Source organism: Watersipora subatra, chromosome 11 (genome assembly GCF_963576615.1).
Source record: "Watersipora subatra chromosome 11, tzWatSuba1.1, whole genome shotgun sequence".
Taxonomy (NCBI): domain Eukaryota; kingdom Metazoa; phylum Bryozoa; class Gymnolaemata; order Cheilostomatida; family Watersiporidae; genus Watersipora; species Watersipora subatra.
The window spans coordinates 12,193,443-12,215,943 of NC_088718.1; the positions used below are offsets into that span (position 1 = coordinate 12,193,443).

The 22,501-nt window shown below is 38.8% G+C and overlaps 17 non-coding genes across 17 annotated transcripts; 8 read left to right on the forward strand and 9 right to left on the reverse strand.

The window, feature by feature from the left end:
• Nucleotides 1–1,284: 1,284 nt before the first annotated feature.
• LOC137409258 (5S ribosomal RNA) lies at nt 1,285–1,403 on the reverse strand. Its single transcript, XR_010980488.1, has one exon. It is a non-coding gene; the product is annotated as a 5S ribosomal RNA (ribosomal RNA).
• A 134-nt stretch (nt 1,404–1,537) lies between these two features.
• On the forward strand, nt 1,538–1,656 carry LOC137409115 (5S ribosomal RNA). Its single transcript, XR_010980357.1, has one exon. It is a non-coding gene; the product is annotated as a 5S ribosomal RNA (ribosomal RNA).
• Nucleotides 1,657–4,584: 2,928 nt separating this feature from the next.
• LOC137409259 (5S ribosomal RNA) lies at nt 4,585–4,703 on the reverse strand. The gene has a single exon (XR_010980489.1). It is a non-coding gene; the product is annotated as a 5S ribosomal RNA (ribosomal RNA).
• A 134-nt stretch (nt 4,704–4,837) lies between these two features.
• On the forward strand, nt 4,838–4,956 carry LOC137409116 (5S ribosomal RNA). The gene has a single exon (XR_010980358.1). It is a non-coding gene; the product is annotated as a 5S ribosomal RNA (ribosomal RNA).
• Nucleotides 4,957–7,105: 2,149 nt separating this feature from the next.
• Nucleotides 7,106–7,224, reverse strand: LOC137409199 (5S ribosomal RNA). The gene has a single exon (XR_010980436.1). It is a non-coding gene; the product is annotated as a 5S ribosomal RNA (ribosomal RNA).
• A 134-nt stretch (nt 7,225–7,358) lies between these two features.
• Nucleotides 7,359–7,477, forward strand: LOC137409156 (5S ribosomal RNA). Its single transcript, XR_010980396.1, has one exon. It is a non-coding gene; the product is annotated as a 5S ribosomal RNA (ribosomal RNA).
• A 2,105-nt stretch (nt 7,478–9,582) lies between these two features.
• LOC137409261 (5S ribosomal RNA) lies at nt 9,583–9,701 on the reverse strand. The gene has a single exon (XR_010980491.1). It is a non-coding gene; the product is annotated as a 5S ribosomal RNA (ribosomal RNA).
• A 134-nt stretch (nt 9,702–9,835) lies between these two features.
• On the forward strand, nt 9,836–9,954 carry LOC137409623 (5S ribosomal RNA). The gene has a single exon (XR_010980834.1). It is a non-coding gene; the product is annotated as a 5S ribosomal RNA (ribosomal RNA).
• Nucleotides 9,955–12,209: 2,255 nt separating this feature from the next.
• On the reverse strand, nt 12,210–12,328 carry LOC137409179 (5S ribosomal RNA). The gene has a single exon (XR_010980417.1). It is a non-coding gene; the product is annotated as a 5S ribosomal RNA (ribosomal RNA).
• Nucleotides 12,329–12,462: 134 nt separating this feature from the next.
• On the forward strand, nt 12,463–12,581 carry LOC137409624 (5S ribosomal RNA). The gene has a single exon (XR_010980835.1). It is a non-coding gene; the product is annotated as a 5S ribosomal RNA (ribosomal RNA).
• A 2,255-nt stretch (nt 12,582–14,836) lies between these two features.
• Nucleotides 14,837–14,955, reverse strand: LOC137409180 (5S ribosomal RNA). The gene has a single exon (XR_010980418.1). It is a non-coding gene; the product is annotated as a 5S ribosomal RNA (ribosomal RNA).
• A 134-nt stretch (nt 14,956–15,089) lies between these two features.
• Nucleotides 15,090–15,208, forward strand: LOC137409159 (5S ribosomal RNA). Its single transcript, XR_010980398.1, has one exon. It is a non-coding gene; the product is annotated as a 5S ribosomal RNA (ribosomal RNA).
• Nucleotides 15,209–17,370: 2,162 nt separating this feature from the next.
• On the reverse strand, nt 17,371–17,489 carry LOC137409262 (5S ribosomal RNA). The gene has a single exon (XR_010980492.1). It is a non-coding gene; the product is annotated as a 5S ribosomal RNA (ribosomal RNA).
• Nucleotides 17,490–17,623: 134 nt separating this feature from the next.
• Nucleotides 17,624–17,742, forward strand: LOC137409626 (5S ribosomal RNA). The gene has a single exon (XR_010980837.1). It is a non-coding gene; the product is annotated as a 5S ribosomal RNA (ribosomal RNA).
• A 2,143-nt stretch (nt 17,743–19,885) lies between these two features.
• On the reverse strand, nt 19,886–20,004 carry LOC137409263 (5S ribosomal RNA). Its single transcript, XR_010980493.1, has one exon. It is a non-coding gene; the product is annotated as a 5S ribosomal RNA (ribosomal RNA).
• Nucleotides 20,005–20,138: 134 nt separating this feature from the next.
• On the forward strand, nt 20,139–20,257 carry LOC137409627 (5S ribosomal RNA). The gene has a single exon (XR_010980838.1). It is a non-coding gene; the product is annotated as a 5S ribosomal RNA (ribosomal RNA).
• Nucleotides 20,258–22,360: 2,103 nt separating this feature from the next.
• On the reverse strand, nt 22,361–22,479 carry LOC137409264 (5S ribosomal RNA). Its single transcript, XR_010980494.1, has one exon. It is a non-coding gene; the product is annotated as a 5S ribosomal RNA (ribosomal RNA).
• Nucleotides 22,480–22,501: the final 22 nt, after the last annotated feature.

Sequence of the window (22,501 nt, forward strand, 5' to 3'; positions counted from 1 at the left end):
AAAAGCTATCGAGTTACTTCGAACGCATAGCTTAAAACTTTGCCATTGCGTAACGAATATTCCCGGCTCAAACGAATCGTTGAAATTGTGCAAATTAGGAGTCGTGTGTACTCTCATACTTCGACGGCGTGGTTGTTCGCGCTCGATAATATTCGACTCGTTCACTCTTTGGCTAAACGCATAGCGTTCAAGATCTCGCCCGTTCGTACGAAGGTTGCAGGCTCGTTACCGCCGCTTCACGCGCTTTAGATTATTTCGTCAGCATTTTGAAAACTACGGTAAATATTTTCCTTTTAAATAATTATAATTGCGTGGAAATGACCTTACGCGAAAGTAGGCTTTTCGCTAGAGATAGTTCCGCAAAGATAAAAACTGATGGAGCAACCTTAGCTACGCGCTGGCCCGCGCTCATCACCGAACTTAGTTGCCGTCGTAACGTAGATTCCACGTTTCGGTTTGTAATTCGTTTCGAAACTTTTTGACACAATTTACCTTTTAGACTTTTACGCATCCGCGAGTACGGTTTTGTTTCATCACGACCGAAGACGATCGCTCGAGTTTACATTACGAGAATGCGTATTTTGCGGCGTAAGGCCGAGTCGAGTTTCGTTTAGTTATTTATTTTAGCTTTTAGGTAAACTCGTAACGCCGACATACGAGTTGCGCAATTAAAAGGAAATCTTAACGCGAGTTTCTTGAGCTATTACGCCGCGCAAAATGAAAACGAATCGAAATTATATCCTCTTTAAAATACACGGGTAGCAGCGGCGCATGGCTGGTGAAGATGAGGAGATTGAAGCTAGCCGGATAGCATCAAGTACTAATAATATTCATATTATCCAGTTTCGGCTAAAACCTTTGAATGGAAATGATTTTTTATTTTATATCAAAAGATAGAGCGAATTAAAAGACTTTTAAATGGAAATGATTTTTTATTTTATATCAAAAGATAGAGCGAATTAAAAGACTTTTAAATGGAAATGATTTTTTATATCAAAAGATAGAGCGAATTAAAAGACTTTTAAATGGAAATGATTTTTTGTTTTAAATCAAGAGATAGAGCGAATTAAAAGACTTTTAAATGGAAATGATTTTTTATTTTACATCAAGAGATAGAGCGAATTAAAAGACTTTCAAGCGGAAATGATTTTTTATTTTACATCAAGAGATAGAGCGAATTAAAAGACTTTCAAGCGGAAATGATTTTTTATTCTATATCAAGAGATAGAGTGAATTAAAGAAGCTTGAAAATTCTAAATTAGTATAATTTTGATAAAAACTAAAGGTCTACAGCACCCGGTATTCCCAGGCGGTCACCCATCCAAGTACTAACCGGGCTCGACGTTGCTTAGCTTCAGTGATCGGACGAGAACTGGCGTTTTCAACGTGATATGGCCGTAGACATTTAGTAAGCTTCAACAGACGCTAATGAGAAACGTGGCAATAATCAGCGAACGCCCATTGGACAATATAGTCACGGCTTGGTGAGCATTATTATAACTCTGCGTTAATAGCGTGTCTCGAAGAGCGCATCAGTGTCTACGGCCATATCATGTTGAAAACGCCAGTTCTCGTCCGATCACTGAAGCTAAGCAACGTCGAGCCCGGTTAGTACTTGGATGGGTGACCGCCTGGGAATACCGGGTGCTGTAGACTTTTTATTTATTTTTACATCTTGCTATCTTCATCGCGATCTTCGCGCTATCTTCATCTACATGTACATGTACATGTTCATGTACATGAACATGTACTACGTATGCGTTATATATATATACATATACTATGTACTATGTACTATGTACTACGTACGTGTAGTGTGTAACAGTATATATAACTTTGCTGCTGCATTTCCGCGTCAAAACCCTTCTGGCAAGCGTGATCAATTAAAGCGCGACACTTTTTGTAGTCGAAGGATGTACTCTACTCGTGTATAACGAAAACTGTTGCAGCGTCCGATCTCAACATAAAAATAACATATTCTCACTTTTAATCCGAAGAAATCTCTTTTAAAGGAAGTTTGTTACTTTTTCTCGACATAAAGTGACGCGCTATCGTAGATCTTATTAGTTTACCGGCTATCTAATGTCTACGCGTGTAAAGACAGGTGAGTAGAAAGCGCCGTTCTTTGGCTTGTTCTTCTCATCTACGAGTTCGAAAGAAAACAGCCCTACATAGAAAGCTTTTACTTACGCGAACAGGTGTGTTAAAAAGATGTTCACGTCGAACCAAATAAAGCGATGCTTTAGAAATGGTGTAATAGCCTCCAAACGAGTACGCTCGCGTTCGACCGCCGCGCGAGTAGCTTCAACTCCTAACGAAACAATCGTAGTACGTCTACTATATACACGTGTAAATTAGGATTCGTTTGCTCTCTCAACATCTGAAAGAGCGGTTAATCGCGCTGCAACGAAACATTCATGCGTACCATGTAAACTAGGATTCATTCGCTCTCTCAATATTTGAAAGAGCGGTCAATCGCGCTGCCGGTTATTCGTCCAGCTCGCTCATTAGCTATCAAAAGCTATCGAGTTACTTCGAACGCATAGCTTAAAACTTTGCCATTGCGTAACGAATATTCCCGGCTCAAACGAATCGTTGAAATTGTGCAAATTAGGAGTCGTGTGTACTCTCATACTTCGACGGCGTGGTTGTTCGCGCTCGATAATATTCGACTCGTTCACTCTTTGGCTAAACGCATAGCGTTCAAGATCTCGCCCGTTCGTACGAAGGTTGCAGGCTCGTTACCGCCGCTTCACGCGCTTTAGATTATTTCGTCAGCATTTTGAAAACTACGGTAAATATTTTCCTTTTAAATAATTATAATTGCGTGGAAATGACCTTACGCGAAAGTAGGCTTTTCGCTAGAGATAGTTCCGCAAAGATAAAAACTGATGGAGCAACCTTAGCTACGCGCTGGCCCGCGCTCATCACCGAACTTAGTTGCCGTCGTAACGTAGATTCCACGTTTCGGTTTGTAATTCGTTTCGAAACTTTTTGACACAATTTACCTTTTAGACTTTTACGCATCCGCGAGTACGGTTTTGTTTCATCACGACCGAAGACGATCGCTCGAGTTTACATTACGAGAATGCGTATTTTGCGGCGTAAGGCCGAGTCGAGTTTCGTTTAGTTATTTATTTTAGCTTTTAGGTAAACTCGTAACGCCGACATACGAGTTGCGCAATTAAAAGGAAATCTTAACGCGAGTTTCTTGAGCTATTACGCCGCGCAAAATGAAAACGAATCGAAATTATATCCTCTTTAAAATACACGGGTAGCAGCGGCGCATGGCTGGTGAAGATGAGGAGATTGAAGCTAGCCGGATAGCATCAAGTACTAATAATATTCATATTATCCAGTTTCGGCTAAAACCTTTGAATGGAAATGATTTTTTATTTTATATCAAAAGATAGAGCGAATTAAAAGACTTTTAAATGGAAATGATTTTTTATTTTATATCAAAAGATAGAGCGAATTAAAAGACTTTTAAATGGAAATGATTTTTTATATCAAAAGATAGAGCGAATTAAAAGACTTTTAAATGGAAATGATTTTTTAATTTATATCAAGAGATAGAGCGAATTAAGAGACTTTTAAATGGGAATGATTTTTTGTTTTAAATCAAGAGATAGAGCGAATTAAAAGACTTTTAAATGGAAATGATTTTTTATTTTACATCAAGAGATAGAGCGAATTAAAAGACTTTCAAGCGGAAATGATTTTTTATTTTACATCAAGAGATAGAGCGAATTAAAAGACTTTCAAGCGGAAATGATTTTTTATTTTACATCAAAAGATAGAGCGAATTAAAAGACTTTTAAATGGAAATGATTTTTTATTTTATATCAAAAGATAGAGCGAATTAAAAGACTTTTAAATGGAAATGATTTTTTGTTTTAAATCAAGAGATAGAGCGAATTAAAAGACTTTTAAATGGAAATGATTTTTTATTTTACATCAAGAGATAGAGCGAATTAAAAGACTTTCAAGCGGAAATGATTTTTTATTTTACATCAAGAGATAGAGCGAATTAAGAGACTTTTAAATGGGAATGATTTTTTGTTTTAAATCAAGAGATAGAGCGAATTAAAAGACTTTTAAATGGAAATGATTTTTTATTTTACATCAAGAGATAGAGCGAATTAAAAGACTTTCAAGCGGAAATGATTTTTTATTTTACATCAAGAGATAGAGCGAATTAAAAGACTTTCAAGCGGAAATGATTTTTTATTTTACATCAAAAGATAGAGCGAATTAAAAGACTTTTAAATGGAAATGATTTTTTATTTTATATCAAAAGATAGAGCGAATTAAAAGACTTTTAAATGGAAATGATTTTTTGTTTTAAATCAAGAGATAGAGCGAATTAAAAGACTTTTAAATGGAAATGATTTTTTATTTTACATCAAGAGATAGAGCGAATTAAAAGACTTTCAAGCGGAAATGATTTTTTATTTTACATCAAGAGATAGAGCGAATTAAAAGACTTTCAAGCGGAAATGATTTTTTATTCTATATCAAGAGATAGAGTGAATTAAAGAAGCTTGAAAATTCTAAATTAGTATAATTTTGATAAAAACTAAAGGTCTACAGCACCCGGTATTCCCAGGCGGTCACCCATCCAAGTACTAACCGGGCTCGACGTTGCTTAGCTTCAGTGATCGGACGAGAACTGGCGTTTTCAACGTGATATGGCCGTAGACATTTAGTAAGCTTCAACAGACGCTAATGAGAAACGTGGCAATAATCAGCGAACGCCCATTGGACAATATAGTCACGGCTTGGTGAGCATTATTATAACTCTGCGTTAATAGCGTGTCTCGAAGAGCGCATCAGTGTCTACGGCCATATCATGTTGAAAACGCCAGTTCTCGTCCGATCACTGAAGCTAAGCAACGTCGAGCCCGGTTAGTACTTGGATGGGTGACCGCCTGGGAATACCGGGTGCTGTAGACTTTTTATTTATTTTTACATCTTGCTATCTTCATCGCGATCTTCGCGCTATCTTCATCTACATGTACATGTACATGTTCATGTACATGAACATGTACTACGTATGCGTTATATATATATACATATACTATGTACTATGTACTATGTACTACGTACGTGTAGTGTGTAACAGTATATATAACTTTGCTGCTGCATTTCCGCGTCAAAACCCTTCTGGCAAGCGTGATCAATTAAAGCGCGACACTTTTTGTAGTCGAAGGATGTACTCTACTCGTGTATAACGAAAACTGTTGCAGCGTCCGATCTCAACATAAAAATAACATATTCTCACTTTTAATCCGAAGAAATCTCTTTTAAAGGAAGTTTGTTACTTTTTCTCGACATAAAGTGACGCGCTATCGTAGATCTTATTAGTTTACCGGCTATCTAATGTCTACGCGTGTAAAGACAGGTGAGTAGAAAGCGCCGTTCTTTGGCTTGTTCTTCTCATCTACGAGTTCGAAAGAAAACAGCCCTACATAGAAAGCTTTTACTTACGCGAACAGGTGTGTTAAAAAGATGTTCACGTCGAACCAAATAAAGCGATGCTTTAGAAATGGTGTAATAGCCTCCAAACGAGTACGCTCGCGTTCGACCGCCGCGCGAGTAGCTTCAACTCCTAACGAAACAATCGTAGTACGTCTACTATATACACGTGTAAATTAGGATTCGTTTGCTCTCTCAACATCTGAAAGAGCGGTTAATCGCGCTGCAACGAAACATTCATGCGTACCATGTAAACTAGGATTCATTCGCTCTCTCAATATTTGAAAGAGCGGTCAATCGCGCTGCCGGTTATTCGTCCAGCTCGCTCATTAGCTATCAAAAGCTATCGAGTTACTTCGAACGCATAGCTTAAAACTTTGCCATTGCGTAACGAATATTCCCGGCTCAAACGAATCGTTGAAATTGTGCAAATTAGGAGTCGTGTGTACTCTCATACTTCGACGGCGTGGTTGTTCGCGCTCGATAATATTCGACTCGTTCACTCTTTGGCTAAACGCATAGCGTTCAAGATCTCGCCCGTTCGTACGAAGGTTGCAGGCTCGTTACCGCCGCTTCACGCGCTTTAGATTATTTCGTCAGCATTTTGAAAACTACGGTAAATATTTTCCTTTTAAATAATTATAATTGCGTGGAAATGACCTTACGCGAAAGTAGGCTTTTCGCTAGAGATAGTTCCGCAAAGATAAAAACTGATGGAGCAACCTTAGCTACGCGCTGGCCCGCGCTCATCACCGAACTTAGTTGCCGTCGTAACGTAGATTCCACGTTTCGGTTTGTAATTCGTTTCGAAACTTTTTGACACAATTTACCTTTTAGACTTTTACGCATCCGCGAGTACGGTTTTGTTTCATCACGACCGAAGACGATCGCTCGAGTTTACATTACGAGAATGCGTATTTTGCGGCGAAAGGCCGAGTCGAGTTTCATTTAGTTATTTATTTTAGCTTTTAGGTAAACTCGTAACGCCGACATACGAGTTGCGCAATTAAAAGGAAATCTTAACACGAGTTTCTTGAGCTATTACGCCGCGCAAAATGAAAACGAATCGAAATTATATCCTCTTTAAAATACACGGGTAGCAGCGGCGCATGGCTGGTGAAGATGAGGAGATTGAAGCTAGCCGGATAGCATCAAGTACTAATAATATTCATATTATCCAGTTTCGGGTAAAACCTTTGAATGGAAATGATTTTTTATTTTATATCAAAAGATAGAGCGAATTAAAAGACTTTTAAATGGAAATGATTTTTTATTTTATATCAAAATATAGAGCGAATTAAAAGACTTTTAAATGGAAATGATTTTTTATTTTATATCAAGAGATAGAGCGAATTAAGAGACTTTTAAATGGAAATGATTTTTTGTTTTAAATCAAGAGATAGAGCGAATTAAAAAACTTTTAAATGGAAATGATTTTTTATTTTACATCAAGAGATAGAGCGAATTAAAAGACTTTCAAGCGGAAATGATTTTTTATTTTACATCAAGAGATAGAGCGAATTAAAAGACTTTCAAGCGGAAATGATTTTTTATTCTATATCAAGAGATAGAGTGAATTAAAGAAGCTTGAAAATTCTAAATTAGTATAATTTTGATAAAAACTAAAGGTCTACAGCACCTGGTATTCCCAGGCGGTCACCCATCCAAGTACTAACCGGGCTCGACGTTGCTTAGCTTCAGTGATCGGACGAGAACTGGCGTTTTCAACGTGATATGGCCGTAGACATTTAGTAAGCTTCAACAGACGCTAATGAGAAACGTGGCAATAATCAGCGAACGCCCATTGGACAATATAGTCACGGCTTGGTGAGCATTATTATAACTCTGCGTTAATAGCGTGTCTCGAAGAGCGCATCAGTGTCTACGGCCATATCACGTTGAAAACGCCAGTTCTCGTCCGATCATTGAAGCTAAGCAACGTCGAGCCCGGTTAGTACTTGGATGGGTGACCGCCTGGGAATACCGGGTGCTGTAGACTTTTTATTTATTTTTACATCTTGCTATCTTCATCGCGATCTTCGCGCTATCTTCATCTACATGTACATGTACATGTACATGTACATGTTCATGTACATGAACATGTACTACGTATGCGTTATATATATATACATATACTATGTACTATGTACTATGTACTACGTATGTGTAGTGTGTAACAGTATATATAACTTTGCTGCTGCATTTCCGCGTCAAAACCCTTCTGGCAAGCGTGATCAATTAAAGCGCGACACTTTTTGTAGTCGAAGGATGTACTCTACTCGTGTATAACGAAAACTGTTGCAGCGTCCGATCTCAACATAAAAATAACATATTCTCACTTTTAATCCGAAGAAATCTCTTTTAAAGGAAGTTTGTTACTTTTTCTCGACATAAAGTGACGCGCTATCGTAGATCTTATTAGTTTACCGGCTATCTAATGTCTACGCGTGTAAAGACAGGTGAGTAGTAAGCGCCGTTCTTTGGCTTGTTCTTCTCATCTACGAGTTCGAAAGAAAACAGCCCTACATAGAAAGCTTTTACTTACGCGAACAGGTGTGTTAAAAAGATGTTCACGTCGAACCAAATAAAGCGATGCTTTAGAAATGGTGTAATAGCCTCCAAACGAGTACGCTCGCGTTCGACCGCCGCGCGAGTAGCTTCAACTCCTAACGAAACAATCGTAGTACGTCTACTATATACACGTGTAAATTAGGATTCGTTTGCTCTCTCAACATCTGAAAGAGCGGTTAATCGCGCTGCAACGAAACATTCATGCGTACCATGTAAACTAGGATTTGTTCGCTCTCTCAATATTTGAAAGAGCGGTCAATCGCGCTGCCGGTTATTCGTCCAGCTCGCTCATTAGCTATGAAAAGCTATCGAGTTACTTCGAACGCATAGCTTAAAACTTTGCCATTGCGTAACGAATATTCCCGGCTCAAACGAATCGTTGATATTGTGCAAATTAGGAGTCGTGTGTACTCTCATACTTCGACGGCGTGGTTGTTCGCGCTCGATAATATTCGACTCGTTCACTCTTTGGCTAAACGCATAGCGTTCAAGATCTCGCCCGTTCGTACGAAGGTTGCAGGCTCGTTACCGCCGCTTCACGCGCTTTAGATTATTTCGTCAGCATTTTGAAAACTACGGTAAATATTTTCCTTTTAAATAATTATAATTGCGTGGAAATGACCTTACGCGAAAGTAGGCTTTTCGCTAGAGATAGTTCCGCAAAGATAAAAACTGATGGAGCAACCTTAGCTACGCGCTGGCCCGCGCTCATCACCGAACATAGTTGCGGTCGTAACGTAGATTCCACGTTCCGGTTTGTAATTCGTTTCGAAACTTTTTGACACAATATACCTTTTAGACTTTTACGCATCCGCGAGTACGGTTTTGTTTCATCACGATCGAAGACGATCGCTCGAGTTTACATTACGAGAATGCGTATTTTGCGGCGAAAGGCCGAGTCGAGTTTCGTTTAGTTATTTATTTTAGCTTTTAGGTAAACTCGTAACGCCGACATACGAGTTGCGCAATTAAAAGGAAATCTTAACACGAGTTTCTTGAGCTATTACGCCGCGCAAAATGAAAACAAATCGAAATTATATCCTCTTTAAAATACACGGGTAGCAGCGGCGCATGGCTGGTGAAGATGAGGAGATTGAAGCTAGCCGGATAGCATCAAGTACTAATAATATTCATATTATCCAGTTTCGGCTAAAACCTTTGAATGGAAATGATTTTTTATTTCATATCAAAAGATAGAGCGAATTAAAGGACTTTTAAATGGAAATGATTTTTTGTTTTATATCAAAAGATAGAGCGAATTAAAAGACTTTTAAATGGAAATGATTTTTTATTTTATATCAAAAGATAGAGCGAATTAAAAGACTTTTAAATGGAAATGATTTTTTATTTTATATCAAAAGATAGAGCGAATTAAAAGACTTTTAAATGGAAGTGATTTTTTATTTTATATCAAGAGATAGAGCGAATTAAAAGACTTTCAAGCGGAAATGATTTTTTATTCTATATCAAGAGATAGAGTGAATTAAAGAAGCTTGAAAATTCTAAATTAGTATAATTTTGATAAAAACTAAAGGTCTACAGCACCCGGTATTCCCAGGCGGTCACCCATCCAAGTACTAACCGGGCTCGACGTTGCTTAGCTTCAGTGATCGGACGAGAACTGGCGTTTTCAACGTGATATGGCCGTAGACATTTAGTAAGCTTCAACAGACGCTAATGAGAAACGTGGCAATAATCAGCGAACGCCCATTGGACAATATAGTCACGGCTTGGTGAGCATTATTATAACTCTGCGTTAATAGCGTGTCTCGAAGAGCGCATCAGTGTCTACGGCCATATCACGTTGAAAACGCCAGTTCTCGTCCGATCACTGAAGCTAAGCAACGTCGAGCCCGGTTAGTACTTGGATGGGTGACCGCCTGGGAATACCGGGTGCTGTAGACTTTTTATTTATTTTTACATCTTGCTATCTTCATCGCGATCTTCGCGCTATCTTCATCTACATGTACATGTACATGTACATGTTCATGTACTACGTATGCGTTATATATATATACATATACTATGTACTATGTACTATGTACTACGTACGTGTAGTGTGTAACAGTATATATAACTTTGCTGCTGCATTTCCGCGTCAAAACCCTTCTGGCAAGCGTGATCAATTAAAGCGCGACACTTTTTGTAGTCGAAGGATGTACTCTACTCGTGTATAACGAAAACTGTTGCAGCGTCCGATCTCAACATAAAAATAACATATTCTCACTTTTAATCCGAAGAAATCTCTTTTAAAGGAAGTTTGTTACTTTTTCTCGACATAAAGTGACGCGCTATCGTAGATCTTATTAGTTTACCGGCTATCTAATGTCTACGCGTGTAAAGACAGGTGAGTAGTAAGCGCCGTTCTTTGGCTTGTTCTTCTCATCTACGAGTTCGAAAGAAAACAGCCCTACATAGAAAGCTTTTACTTACGCGAACAGGTGTGTTAAAAAGATGTTCACGTCGAACCAAATAAAGCGATGCTTTAGAAATGGTGTAATAGCCTCCAAACGAGTACGCTCGCGTTCGACCGCCGCGCGAGTAGCTTCAACTCCTAACGAAACAATCGTAGTACGTCTACTATATACACGTGTAAATTAGGATTCGTTTGCTCTCTCAACATCTGAAAGAGCGGTTAATCGCGCTGCAACGAAACATTCATGCGTACCATGTAAACTAGGATTCGTTCGCTCTCTCAATATTTGAAAGAGCGGTCAATCGCGCTGCCGGTTATTCGTCCAGCTCGCTCATTAGCTATGAAAAGCTATCGAGTTACTTCGAACGCATAGCTTAAAACTTTGCCATTGCGTAACGAATATTCCCGGCTCAAACGAATCGTTGATATTGTGCAAATTAGGAGTCGTGTGTACTCTCATACTTCGACGGCGTGGTTGTTCGCGCTCGATAATATTCGACTCGTTCACTCTTTGGCTAAACGCATAGCGTTCAAGATCTCGCCCGTTCGTACGAAGGTTGCAGGCTCGTTACCGCCGCTTCACGCGCTTTAGATTATTTCGTCAGCATTTTGAAAACTACGGTAAATATTTTCCTTTTAAATAATTATAATTGCGTTGAAATGACCTTACGCGAAAGTAGGCTTTTCGCTAGAGATAGTTCCGCAAAGATAAAAACTGATGGAGCAACCTTAGCTACGCGCTGGCCCGCGCTCATCACCGAACTTAGTTGCCGTCGTAACGTAGATTCCACGTTCCGGTTTGTAATTCGTTTCGAAACTTTTTGACACAATATACCTTTTAGACTTTTACGCATCCGCGAGTACGGTTTTGTTTCATCACGATCGAAGACGATCGCTCGAGTTTACATTACGAGAATGCGTATTTTGCGGCGAAAGGCCGAGTCGAGTTTCATTTAGTTATTTATTTTAGCTTTTAGGTAAACTCGTAACGCCGACATACGAGTTGCGCAATTAAAAGGAAATCTTAACACGAGTTTCTTGAGCTATTACGCCGCGCAAAATGAAAACGAATCGAAATTATATCCTCTTTAAAATACACGGGTAGCAGCGGCGCATGGCTGGTGAAGATGAGGAGATTGAAGCTAGCCGGATAGCATCAAGTACTAATAATATTCATATTATCCAGTTTCGGCTAAAACCTTTGAATGGAAATGATTTTTTATTTTATATCAAAAGATAGAGCGAATTAAAAGACTTTTAAATGGAAATGATTTTTTATTTTATATCAAAAGATAGAGCGAATTAAAAGACTTTTAAATGGAAATGATTTTTTATTTTACATCAAAAGATAGAGCGAATTAAAAGACTTTTAAATGGAAATGATTTTCTAGTTTATATCAAAAGATAGAGCGAATTAAAAGACTTTTAAATGGAAATGATTTTTTATTTTATATCAAGAGATAGAGCGAATTAAGAGACTTTTAAATGGAAATGATTTTTTGTTTTAAATCAAGAGATAGAGCGAATTAAAAGACTTTTAAATGGAAATGATTTTTTATTTTACATCAAGAGATAGAGCGAATTAAAAGACTTTCAAGCGAAAATGATTTTTTATTTTACATCAAGAGATAGAGCGAATTAAAAGACTTTCAAGCGGAAATGATTTTTTATTCTATATCAAGAGATAGAGTGAATTAAAGAAGCTTGAAAATTCTAAATTAGTATAATTTTGATAAAAACTAAAGGTCTACAGCACCCGGTATTCCCAGGCGGTCACCCATCCAAGCACTAACCGGGCTCGACGTTGCTTAGCTTCAGTGATCGGACGAGAACTGGCGTTTTCAACGTGATATGGCCGTAGACATTTAGTAAGCTTCAACAGACGCTAATGAGAAACGTGGCAATAATCAGCGAACGCCCATTGGACAATATAGTCACGGCTTGGTGAGCATTATTATAACTCTGCGTTAATAGCGTGTCTCGAAGAGCGCATCAGTGTCTACGGCCATATCACGTTGAAAACGCCAGTTCTCGTCCGATCACTGAAGCTAAGCAACGTCGAGCCCGGTTAGTACTTGGATGGGTGACCGCCTGGGAATACCGGGTGCTGTAGACTTTTTATTTATTTTTACATCTTGCTATCTTCATCGCGATCTTCGCGCTATCTTCATCTACATGTACATGTACATGTACATGTTCATGTACTACGTATGCGTTATATATATATACATATACTATGTACTATGTACTATGTACTACGTACGTGTAGTGTGTAACAGTATATATAACTTTGCTGCTGCATTTCCGCGTCAAAACCCTTCTGGCAAGCGTGATCAATTAAAGCGCGACACTTTTTGTAGTCGAAGGATGTACTCTACTCGTGTATAACGAAAACTGTTGCAGCGTCCGATCTCAACATAAAAATAACATATTCTCACTTTTAATCCGAAGAAATCTCTTTTAAAGGAAGTTTGTTACTTTTTCTCGACATAAAGTGACGCGCTATCGTAGATCTTATTAGTTTACCGGCTATCTAATGTCTACGCGTGTAAAGACAGGTGAGTAGTAAGCGCCGTTCTTTGGCTTGTTCTTCTCATCTACGAGTTCGAAAGAAAACAGCCCTACATAGAAAGCTTTTACTTACGCGAACAGGTGTGTTAAAAAGATGTTCACGTCGAACCAAATAAAGCGATGCTTTAGAAATGGTGTAATAGCCTCCAAACGAGTACGCTCGCGTTCGACCGCCGCGCGAGTAGCTTCAACTCCTAACGAAACAATCGTAGTACGTCTACTATATACACGTGTAAATTAGGATTCGTTTGCTCTCTCAACATCTGAAAGAGCGGTTAATCGCGCTGCAACGAAACATTCATGCGTACCATGTAAACTAGGATTCGTTCGCTCTCTCAATATTTGAAAGAGCGGTCAATCGCGCTGCCGGTTATTCGTCCAGCTCGCTCATTAGCTATGAAAAGCTATCGAGTTACTTCGAACGCATAGCTTAAAACTTTGCCATTGCGTAACGAATATTCCCGGCTCAAACGAATCGTTGATATTGTGCAAATTAGGAGTCGTGTGTACTCTCATACTTCGACGGCGTGGTTGTTCGCGCTCGATAATATTCGACTCGTTCACTCTTTGGCTAAACGCATAGCGTTCAAGATCTCGCCCGTTCGTACGAAGGTTGCAGGCTCGTTACCGCCGCTTCACGCGCTTTAGATTATTTCGTCAGCATTTTGAAAACTACGGTAAATATTTTCCTTTTAAATAATTATAATTGCGTTGAAATGACCTTACGCGAAAGTAGGCTTTTCGCTAGAGATAGTTCCGCAAAGATAAAAACTGATGGAGCAACCTTAGCTACGCGCTGGCCCGCGCTCATCACCGAACTTAGTTGCCGTCGTAACGTAGATTCCACGTTCCGGTTTGTAATTCGTTTCGAAACTTTTTGACACAATATACCTTTTAGACTTTTACGCATCCGCGAGTACGGTTTTGTTTCATCACGATCGAAGACGATCGCTCGAGTTTACATTACGAGAATGCGTATTTTGCGGCGAAAGGCCGAGTCGAGTTTCATTTAGTTATTTATTTTAGCTTTTAGGTAAACTCGTAACGCCGACATACGAGTTGCGCAATTAAAAGGAAATCTTAACACGAGTTTCTTGAGCTATTACGCCGCGCAAAATGAAAACGAATCGAAATTATATCCTCTTTAAAATACACGGGTAGCAGCGGCGCATGGCTGGTGAAGATGAGGAGATTGAAGCTAGCCGGATAGCATCAAGTACTAATAATATTCATATTATCCAGTTTCGGCTAAAACCTTTGAATGGAAATGATTTTTTATTTTATATCAAAAGATAGAGCGAATTAAAAGACTTTTAAATGGAAATGATTTTTTATTTTATATCAAAAGATAGAGCGAATTAAAAGACTTTTAAATGGAAATGATTTTTTATTTTACATCAAAAGATAGAGCGAATTAAAAGACTTTTAAATGGAAATGATTTTCTAGTTTATATTAAAAGATAGAGCGAATTAAAAGACTTTTAAATGGAAATGATGTTTTATTTTATATCAAGAGATAGAGCGAATTAAGAGACTTTTAAATGGAAATGATTTTTTGTTTTAAATCAAGAGATAGAGCGAATTAAAAGACTTTTAAATGGAAATGATTTTTTATTTTACATCAAGAGATAGAGCGAATTAAAAGACTTTCAAGCGAAAATGATTTTTTATTTTACATCAAGAGATAGAGCGAATTAAAAGACTTTCAAGCGGAAATGATTTTTTATTCTATATCAAGAGATAGAGTGAATTAAAGAAGCTTGAAAATTCTAAATTAGTATAATTTTGATAAAAACTAAAGGTCTACAGCACCCGGTATTCCCAGGCGGTCACCCATCCAAGCACTAACCGGGCTCGACGTTGCTTAGCTTCAGTGATCGGACGAGAACTGGCGTTTTCAACGTGATATGGCCGTAGACATTTAGTAAGCTTCAACAGACGCTAATGAGAAACGTGGCAATAATCAGCGAACGCCCATTGGACAATATAGTCACGGCTTGGTGAGCATTATTATAACTCTGCGTTAATAGCGTGTCTCGAAGAGCGCATCAGTGTCTACGGCCATATCACGTTGAAAACGCCAGTTCTCGTCCGATCATTGAAGCTAAGCAACGTCGAGCCCGGTTAGTACTTGGATGGGTGACCGCCTGGGAATACCGGGTGCTGTAGACTTTTTATTTATTTTTACATCTTGCTATCTTCATCGCGATCTTCGCGCTATCTTCATCTACATGTACATGTACATGTACATGTACATGTTCATGTACATGAACATGTACTACGTATGCGTTATATATATATACATATACTATGTACTATGTACTATGTACTACGTACGTGTAGTGTGTAACAGTATATATAACTTTGCTGCTGCATTTCCGCGTCAAAACCCTTCTGGCAAGCGTGATCAATTAAAGCGCGACACTTTTTGTAGTCGAAGGATGTACTCTACTCGTGTATAACGAAAACTGTTGCAGCGTCCGATCTCAACATAAAAATAACATATTCTCACTTTTAATCCGAAGAAATCTCTTTTAAAGGAAGTTTGTTACTTTTTCTCGACATAAAGTGACGCGCTATCGTAGATCTTATTAGTTTACCGGCTATCTAATGTCTACGCATGTAAAGACAGGTGAGTAGTAAGCGCCGTTCTTTGGCTTGTTCTTCTCATCTACGAGTTCGAAAGAAAACAGCCCTACATAGAAAGCTTTTACTTACGCGAACAGGTGTGTTAAAAAGATGTTCACGTCGAACCAAATAAAGCGATGCTTTAGAAATGGTGTAATAGCCTCCAAACGAGTACGCTCGCGTTCGACCGCCGCGCGAGTAGCTTCAACTCCTAACGAAACAATCGTAGTACGTCTACTATATACACGTGTAAATTAGGATTCGTTTGCTCTCTCAACATCTGAAAGAGCGGTTAATCGCGCTGCAACGAAACATTCATGCGTACCATGTAAACTAGGATTCGTTCGCTCTCTCAATATTTGAAAGAGCGGTCAATCGCGCTGCCGGTTATTCGTCCAGCTCGCTCATTAGCTATGAAAAGCTATCGAGTTACTTCGAACGCATAGCTTAAAACTTTGCCATTGCGTAACGAATATTCCCGGCTCAAACGAATCGTTGATATTGTGCAAATTAGGAGTCGTGTGTACTCTCATACTTCGACGGCGTGGTTGTTCGCGCTCGATAATATTCGACTCATTCACTCTTTGGCTAAACGCATAGCGTTCAAGATCTCGCCCGTTCGTACGAAGGTTGCAGGCTCGTTACCGCCGCTTCACGCGCTTTAGATTATTTCGTCAGCATTTTGAAAACTACGGTAAATATTTTCCTTTTAAATAATTATAATTGCGTGGAAATGACCTTACGCGAAAGTAGGCTTTTCGCTAGAGATAGTTCCGCAAAGATAAAAACTGATGGAGCAACCTTAGCTACGCGCTGGCCCGCGCTCATCACCGAACTTAGTTGCGGTCGTAACGTAGATTCCACGTTCCGGTTTGTAATTCGTTTCGAAACTTTTTGACACAATATACCTTTTAGACTTTTACGCATCCGCGAGTACGGTTTTGTTTCATCACGATCGAAGACGATCGCTCGAGTTTACATTACGAGAATGCGTATTTTGCGGCGAAAGGCCGAGTCGAGTTTCGTTTAGTTATTTATTTTAGCTTTTAGGTAAACTCGTAACGCCGACATACGAGTTGCGCAATTAAAAGGAAATCTTAACACGAGTTTCTTGAGCTATTACGCCGCGCAAAATGAAAACAAATCGAAATTATATCCTCTTTAAAATACACGGGTAGCAGCGGCGCATGGCTGGTGAAGATGAGGAGATTGAAGCTAGCCGGATAGCATCAAGTACTAATAATATTCATATTATCCAGTTTCGGCTAAAACCTTTGAATGGAAATGATTTTTTATTTCATATCAAAAGATAGAGCGAATTAAAAGACTTTTAAATGGAAATGATTTTTTGTTTTATATCAAAAGATAGAGCGAATTAAAAGACTTTTAAATGGAAATGATTTTTTATTTTATATCAAAAGATAGAGCGAATTAAAAGACTTTTAAATGGAAGTGATTTTTTATTTTATATCAAGAGATAGAGCGAATTGAGAGACTTTTAAATGGAAATGATTTTTTGGTTTTAAATCAAGAGATAGAGCGAATTAAAAGACTTTTAAATGGAAATGATTTTTTATTTTACATCAAGAGATAGAGCGAATTAAAAGACTTTCAAGCGGAAATGATTTTTTATTCTATATCAAGAGATAGAGTGAATTAAAGAAGCTTGAAAATTCTAAATTAGTATAATTTTGATAAAAACTAAAGGTCTACAGCACCCGGTATTCCCAGGCGGTCACCCATCCAAGTACTAACCGGGCTCGACGTTGCTTAGCTTCAGTGATCGGACGAGAACTGGCGTTTTCAACGTGATATGGCCGTAGACATTTAGTAAGCTTCAACAGACGCTAATGAGAAACGTGGCAATAATCAGCGAACGCCCATTGGACAATATAGTCACGGCTTGGTGAGCATTATTATAACTCTGCGTTAATAGCGTGTCTCGAAGAGCGCATCAGTGTCTACGGCCATATCACGTTGAAAACGCCAGTTCTCGTCCGATCACTGAAGCTAAGCAACGTCGAGCCCGGTTAGTACTTGGATGGGTGACCGCCTGGGAATACCGGGTGCTGTAGACTTTTTATTTATTTTTACATCTTGCTATCTTCATCGCGATCTTCGCGCTATCTTCATCTACATGTACATGTACATGTACATGTTCATGTACTACGTATGCGTTATATATATATACATATACTATGTACTATGTACTATGTACTACGTACGTGTAGTGTGTAACAGTATATATAACTTTGCTGCTGCATTTCCGCGTCAAAACCCTTCTGGCAAGCGTGATCAATTAAAGCGCGACACTTTTTGTAGTCGAAGGATGTACTCTACTCGTGTATAACGAAAACTGTTGCAGCGTCCGATCTCAACATAAAAATAACATATTCTCACTTTTAATCCGAAGAAATCTCTTTTAAAGGAAGTTTGTTACTTTTTCTCGACATAAAGTGACGCGCTATCGTAGATCTTATTAGTTTACCGGCTATCTAATGTCTACGCGTGTAAAGACAGGTGAGTAGTAAGCGCCGTTCTTTGGCTTGTTCTTCTCATCTACGAGTTCGAAAGAAAACAGCCCTACATAGAAAGCTTTTACTTACGCGAACAGGTGTGTTAAAAAGATGTTCACGTCGAACCAAATAAAGCGATGCTTTAGAAATGGTGTAATAGCCTCCAAACGAGTACGCTCGCGTTCGACCGCCGCGCGAGTAGCTTCAACTCCTAACGAAACAATCGTAGTACGTCTACTATATACACGTGTAAATTAGGATTCGTTTGCTCTCTCAACATCTGAAAGAGCGGTTAATCGCGCTGCAACGAAACATTCATGCGTACCATGTAAACTAGGATTCGTTCGCTCTCTCAATATTTGAAAGAGCGGTCAATCGCGCTGCCGGTTATTCGTCCAGCTCGCTCATTAGCTATGAAAAGCTATCGAGTTACTTCGAACGCATAGCTTAAAACTTTGCCATTGCGTAACGAATATTCCCGGCTCAAACGAATCGTTGATATTGTGCAAATTAGGAGTCGTGTGTACTCTCATACTTCGACGGCGTGGCTGTTCGCGCTCGATAATATTCGACTCGTTCACTCTTTGGCTAAACGCATAGCGTTCAAGATCTCGCCCGTTCGTACGAAGGTTGCAGGCTCGTTACCGCCGCTTCACGCGCTTTAGATTATTTCGTCAGCATTTTGAAAACTACGGTAAATATTTTCCTTTTAAATAATTATAATTGCGTGGAAATGACCTTACGCGAAAGTAGGCTTTTCGCTAGAGATAGTTCCGCAAAGATAAAAACTGATGGAGCAACCTTAGCTACGCGCTGGCCCGCGCTCATCACCGAACTTAGTTGCCGTCGTAACGTAGATTCCACGTTCCGGTTTGTAATTCGTTTCGAAACTTTTTGACACAATATACCTTTTAGACTTTTACGCATCCGCGAGTACGGTTTTGTTTCATCACGATCGAAGACGATCGCTCGAGTTTACATTACGAGAATGCGTATTTTGCGGCGAAAGGCCGAGTCGAGTTTCATTTAGTTATTTATTTTAGCTTTTAGGTAAACTCGTAACGCCGACATACGAGTTGCGCAATTAAAAGGAAATCTTAACACGAGTTTCTTGAGCTATTACGCCGCGCAAAATGAAAACGAATCGAAATTATATCCTCTTTAAAATACACGGGTAGCAGCGGCGCATGGCTGGTGAAGATGAGGAGATTGAAGCTAGCCGGATAGCATCAAGTACTAATAATATTCATATTATCCAGTTTCGGCTAAAACCTTTGAATGGAAATGATTTTTTATTTTATATCAAAAGATAGAGCGAATTAAAAGACTTTTAAATGGAAATGATTTTTTATTTTATATCAAAAGATAGAGCGAATTAAAAGACTTTTAAATGGAAATGATTTTTTATTTTACATCAAAAGATAGAGCGAATTAAAAGACTTTTAAATGGAAATGATTTTCTAGTTTATATCAAAAGATAGAGCGAATTAAAAGACTTTTAAATGGAAATGATTTTTTATTTTATATCAAGAGATAGAGCGAATTAAGAGACTTTTAAATGGAAATGATTTTTTGTTTTAAATCAAGAGATAGAGCGAATTAAAAGACTTTTAAATGGAAATGATTTTTTATTCTATATCAAGAGATAGAGTGAATTAAAGAAGCTTGAAAATTCTAAATTAGTATAATTTTGATAAAAACTAAAGGTCTACAGCACCCGGTATTCCCAGGCGGTCACCCATCCAAGTACTAACCGGGCTCGACGTTGCTTAGCTTCAGTGATCGGACGAGAACTGGCGTTTTCAACGTGATATGGCCGTAGACATTTAGTAAGCTTCAACAGACGCTAATGAGAAACGTGGCAATAATCAGCGAACGCCCATTGGACAATATAGTCACGGCTTGGTGAGCATTATTATAACTCTGCGTTAATAGCGTGTCTCGAAGAGCGCATCAGTGTCTACGGCCATATCACGTTGAAAACGCCAGTTCTCGTCCGATCACTGAAGCTAAGCAACGTCGAGCCCGGTTAGTACTTGGATGGGTGACCGCCTGGGAATACCGGGTGCTGTAGACTTTTTATTTATTTTTACATCTTGCTATCTTCATCGCGATCTTCGCGCTATCTTCATCTACATGTACATGTACATGTACATGTACATGTTCATGTACATGAACATGTACTACGTATGCGTTATATATATACATATACTATGTACTATGTACTATGTACTACGTACGTGTAGTGTGTAACAGTATATATAACTTTGCTGCTGCATTTCCGCGTCAAAACCCTTCTGGCAAGCGTGATCAATTAAAGCGCGACACTTTTTGTAGTCGAAGGATGTACTCTACTCGTGTATAACGAAAACTGTTGCAGCGTCCGATCTCAACATAAAAATAACATATTCTCACTTTTAATCCGAAGAAATCTCTTTTAAAGGAAGTTTGTTACTTTTTCTCGACATAAAGTGACGCGCTATCGTAGATCTTATTAGTTTACCGGCTATCTAATGTCTACGCGTGTAAAGACAGGTGAGTAGAAAGCGCCGTTCTTTGGCTTGTTCTTCTCATCTACGAGTTCGAAAGAAAACAGCCCTACATAGAAAGCTTTTACTTACGCGAACAGGTGTGTTAAAAAGATGTTCACGTCGAACCAAATAAAGCGATGCTTTAGAAATGGTGTAATAGCCTCCAAACGAGTACGCTCGCGTTCGACCGCCGCGCGAGTAGCTTCAACTCCTAACGAAACAATCGTAGTACGTCTACTATATACACGTGTAAATTAGGATTCGTTTGCTCTCTTAACATCTGAAAGAGCGGTTAATCGCGCTGCAACGAAACATTCATGCGTACCATGTAAACTAGGATTCGTTCGCTCTCTCAATATTTGAAAGAGCGGTCAATCGCGCTGCCGGTTATTCGTCCAGCTCGCTCATTAGCTATGAAAAGCTATCGAGTTACTTCGAACGCATAGCTTAAAACTTTGCCATTGCGTAACGAATATTCCCGGCTCAAACGAATCGTTGATATTGTGCAAATTAGGAGTCGTGTGTACTCTCATACTTCGACGGCGTGGTTGTTCGCGCTCGATAATATTCGACTCGTTCACTCATTGGCTAAACGCATAGCGTTCAAGATCTCGCCGATTCGTACGAAGGTTGCAGGCTCGTTACCGCCGCTTCACGCGCTTTAGATTATTTCGTCAGCATTTTGAAAACTACGGTAAATATTTTCCTTTTAAATAATTATAATCGCGTGGAAATGACCTTACGCGAAAGTAGGCTTTTCGCTAGAGATAATTCCGCAAAGATAAAAACTGATGGAGCAACCTTAGCTACGCGCTGGCCCGCGCTCATCACCGAACTTAGTTGCCGTCGTAACGTAGATTCCACGTTCCGGTTTGTAATTCGTTTCGAAACTTTTTGACACAATTTACCTTTTAGACTTTTACGCATCCGCGAGTACGATTTTGTTTCATCACGATCGAAGACGATCGCTCGAGTTTACATTACGAGAATGCGTATTTTGCGGCGAAAGGCCGAGTCGAGTTTCGTTTAGTTATTTATTTTAGCTTTTAGGTAAACTCGTAACGCCGACATACGAGTTGCGCAATTAAAAGGAAATCTTAACGCGAGTTTCTTGAGCTATTACGCCGCGCAAAATGAAAACGAATCGAAATTATATCCTCTTTAAAATACACGGGTAGCAGCGGCGCATGGCTGGTGAAGATGAGGAGATTGAAGCTAGCCGGATAGCATCAAGTACTAATAATATTCATATTATCCAGTTTCGGCTAAAACCTTTGAATGGAAATGATTTTTTATTTTATATCAAAAGATAGAGCGAATTAAAAGACTTTTAAATGGAAATGATTTTTTATTTTATATCAAAAGATAGAGCGAATTAAAAGACTTTTAAAATGAAATGATTTTTTGTTTTAAATCAAGAGATAGAGCGAATTAAAAGACTTTTAAATGGAAATGATTTTTTATTTTACATCAAGAGATAGAGCGAATTAAAAGACTTTCAAGCGGAAATGATTTTTTATTTTACATCAAGAGATAGAGCGAATTAAAAGACTTTCAAGCGGAAATGATTTTTTATTCTATATCAAGAGATAGAGTGAATTAAAGAAGCTTGAAAATTCTAAATTAGTATAATTTTGATAAAAACTAAAGGTCTACAGCACCCGGTATTCCCAGGCGGTCACCCATCCAAGTACTAACCGGGCTCGACGTTGCTTAGCTTCAGTGATCGGACGAGAACTGGCGTTTTCAACGTGATATGGCCGTAGACATTTAGTAAGCTTCAACAGACG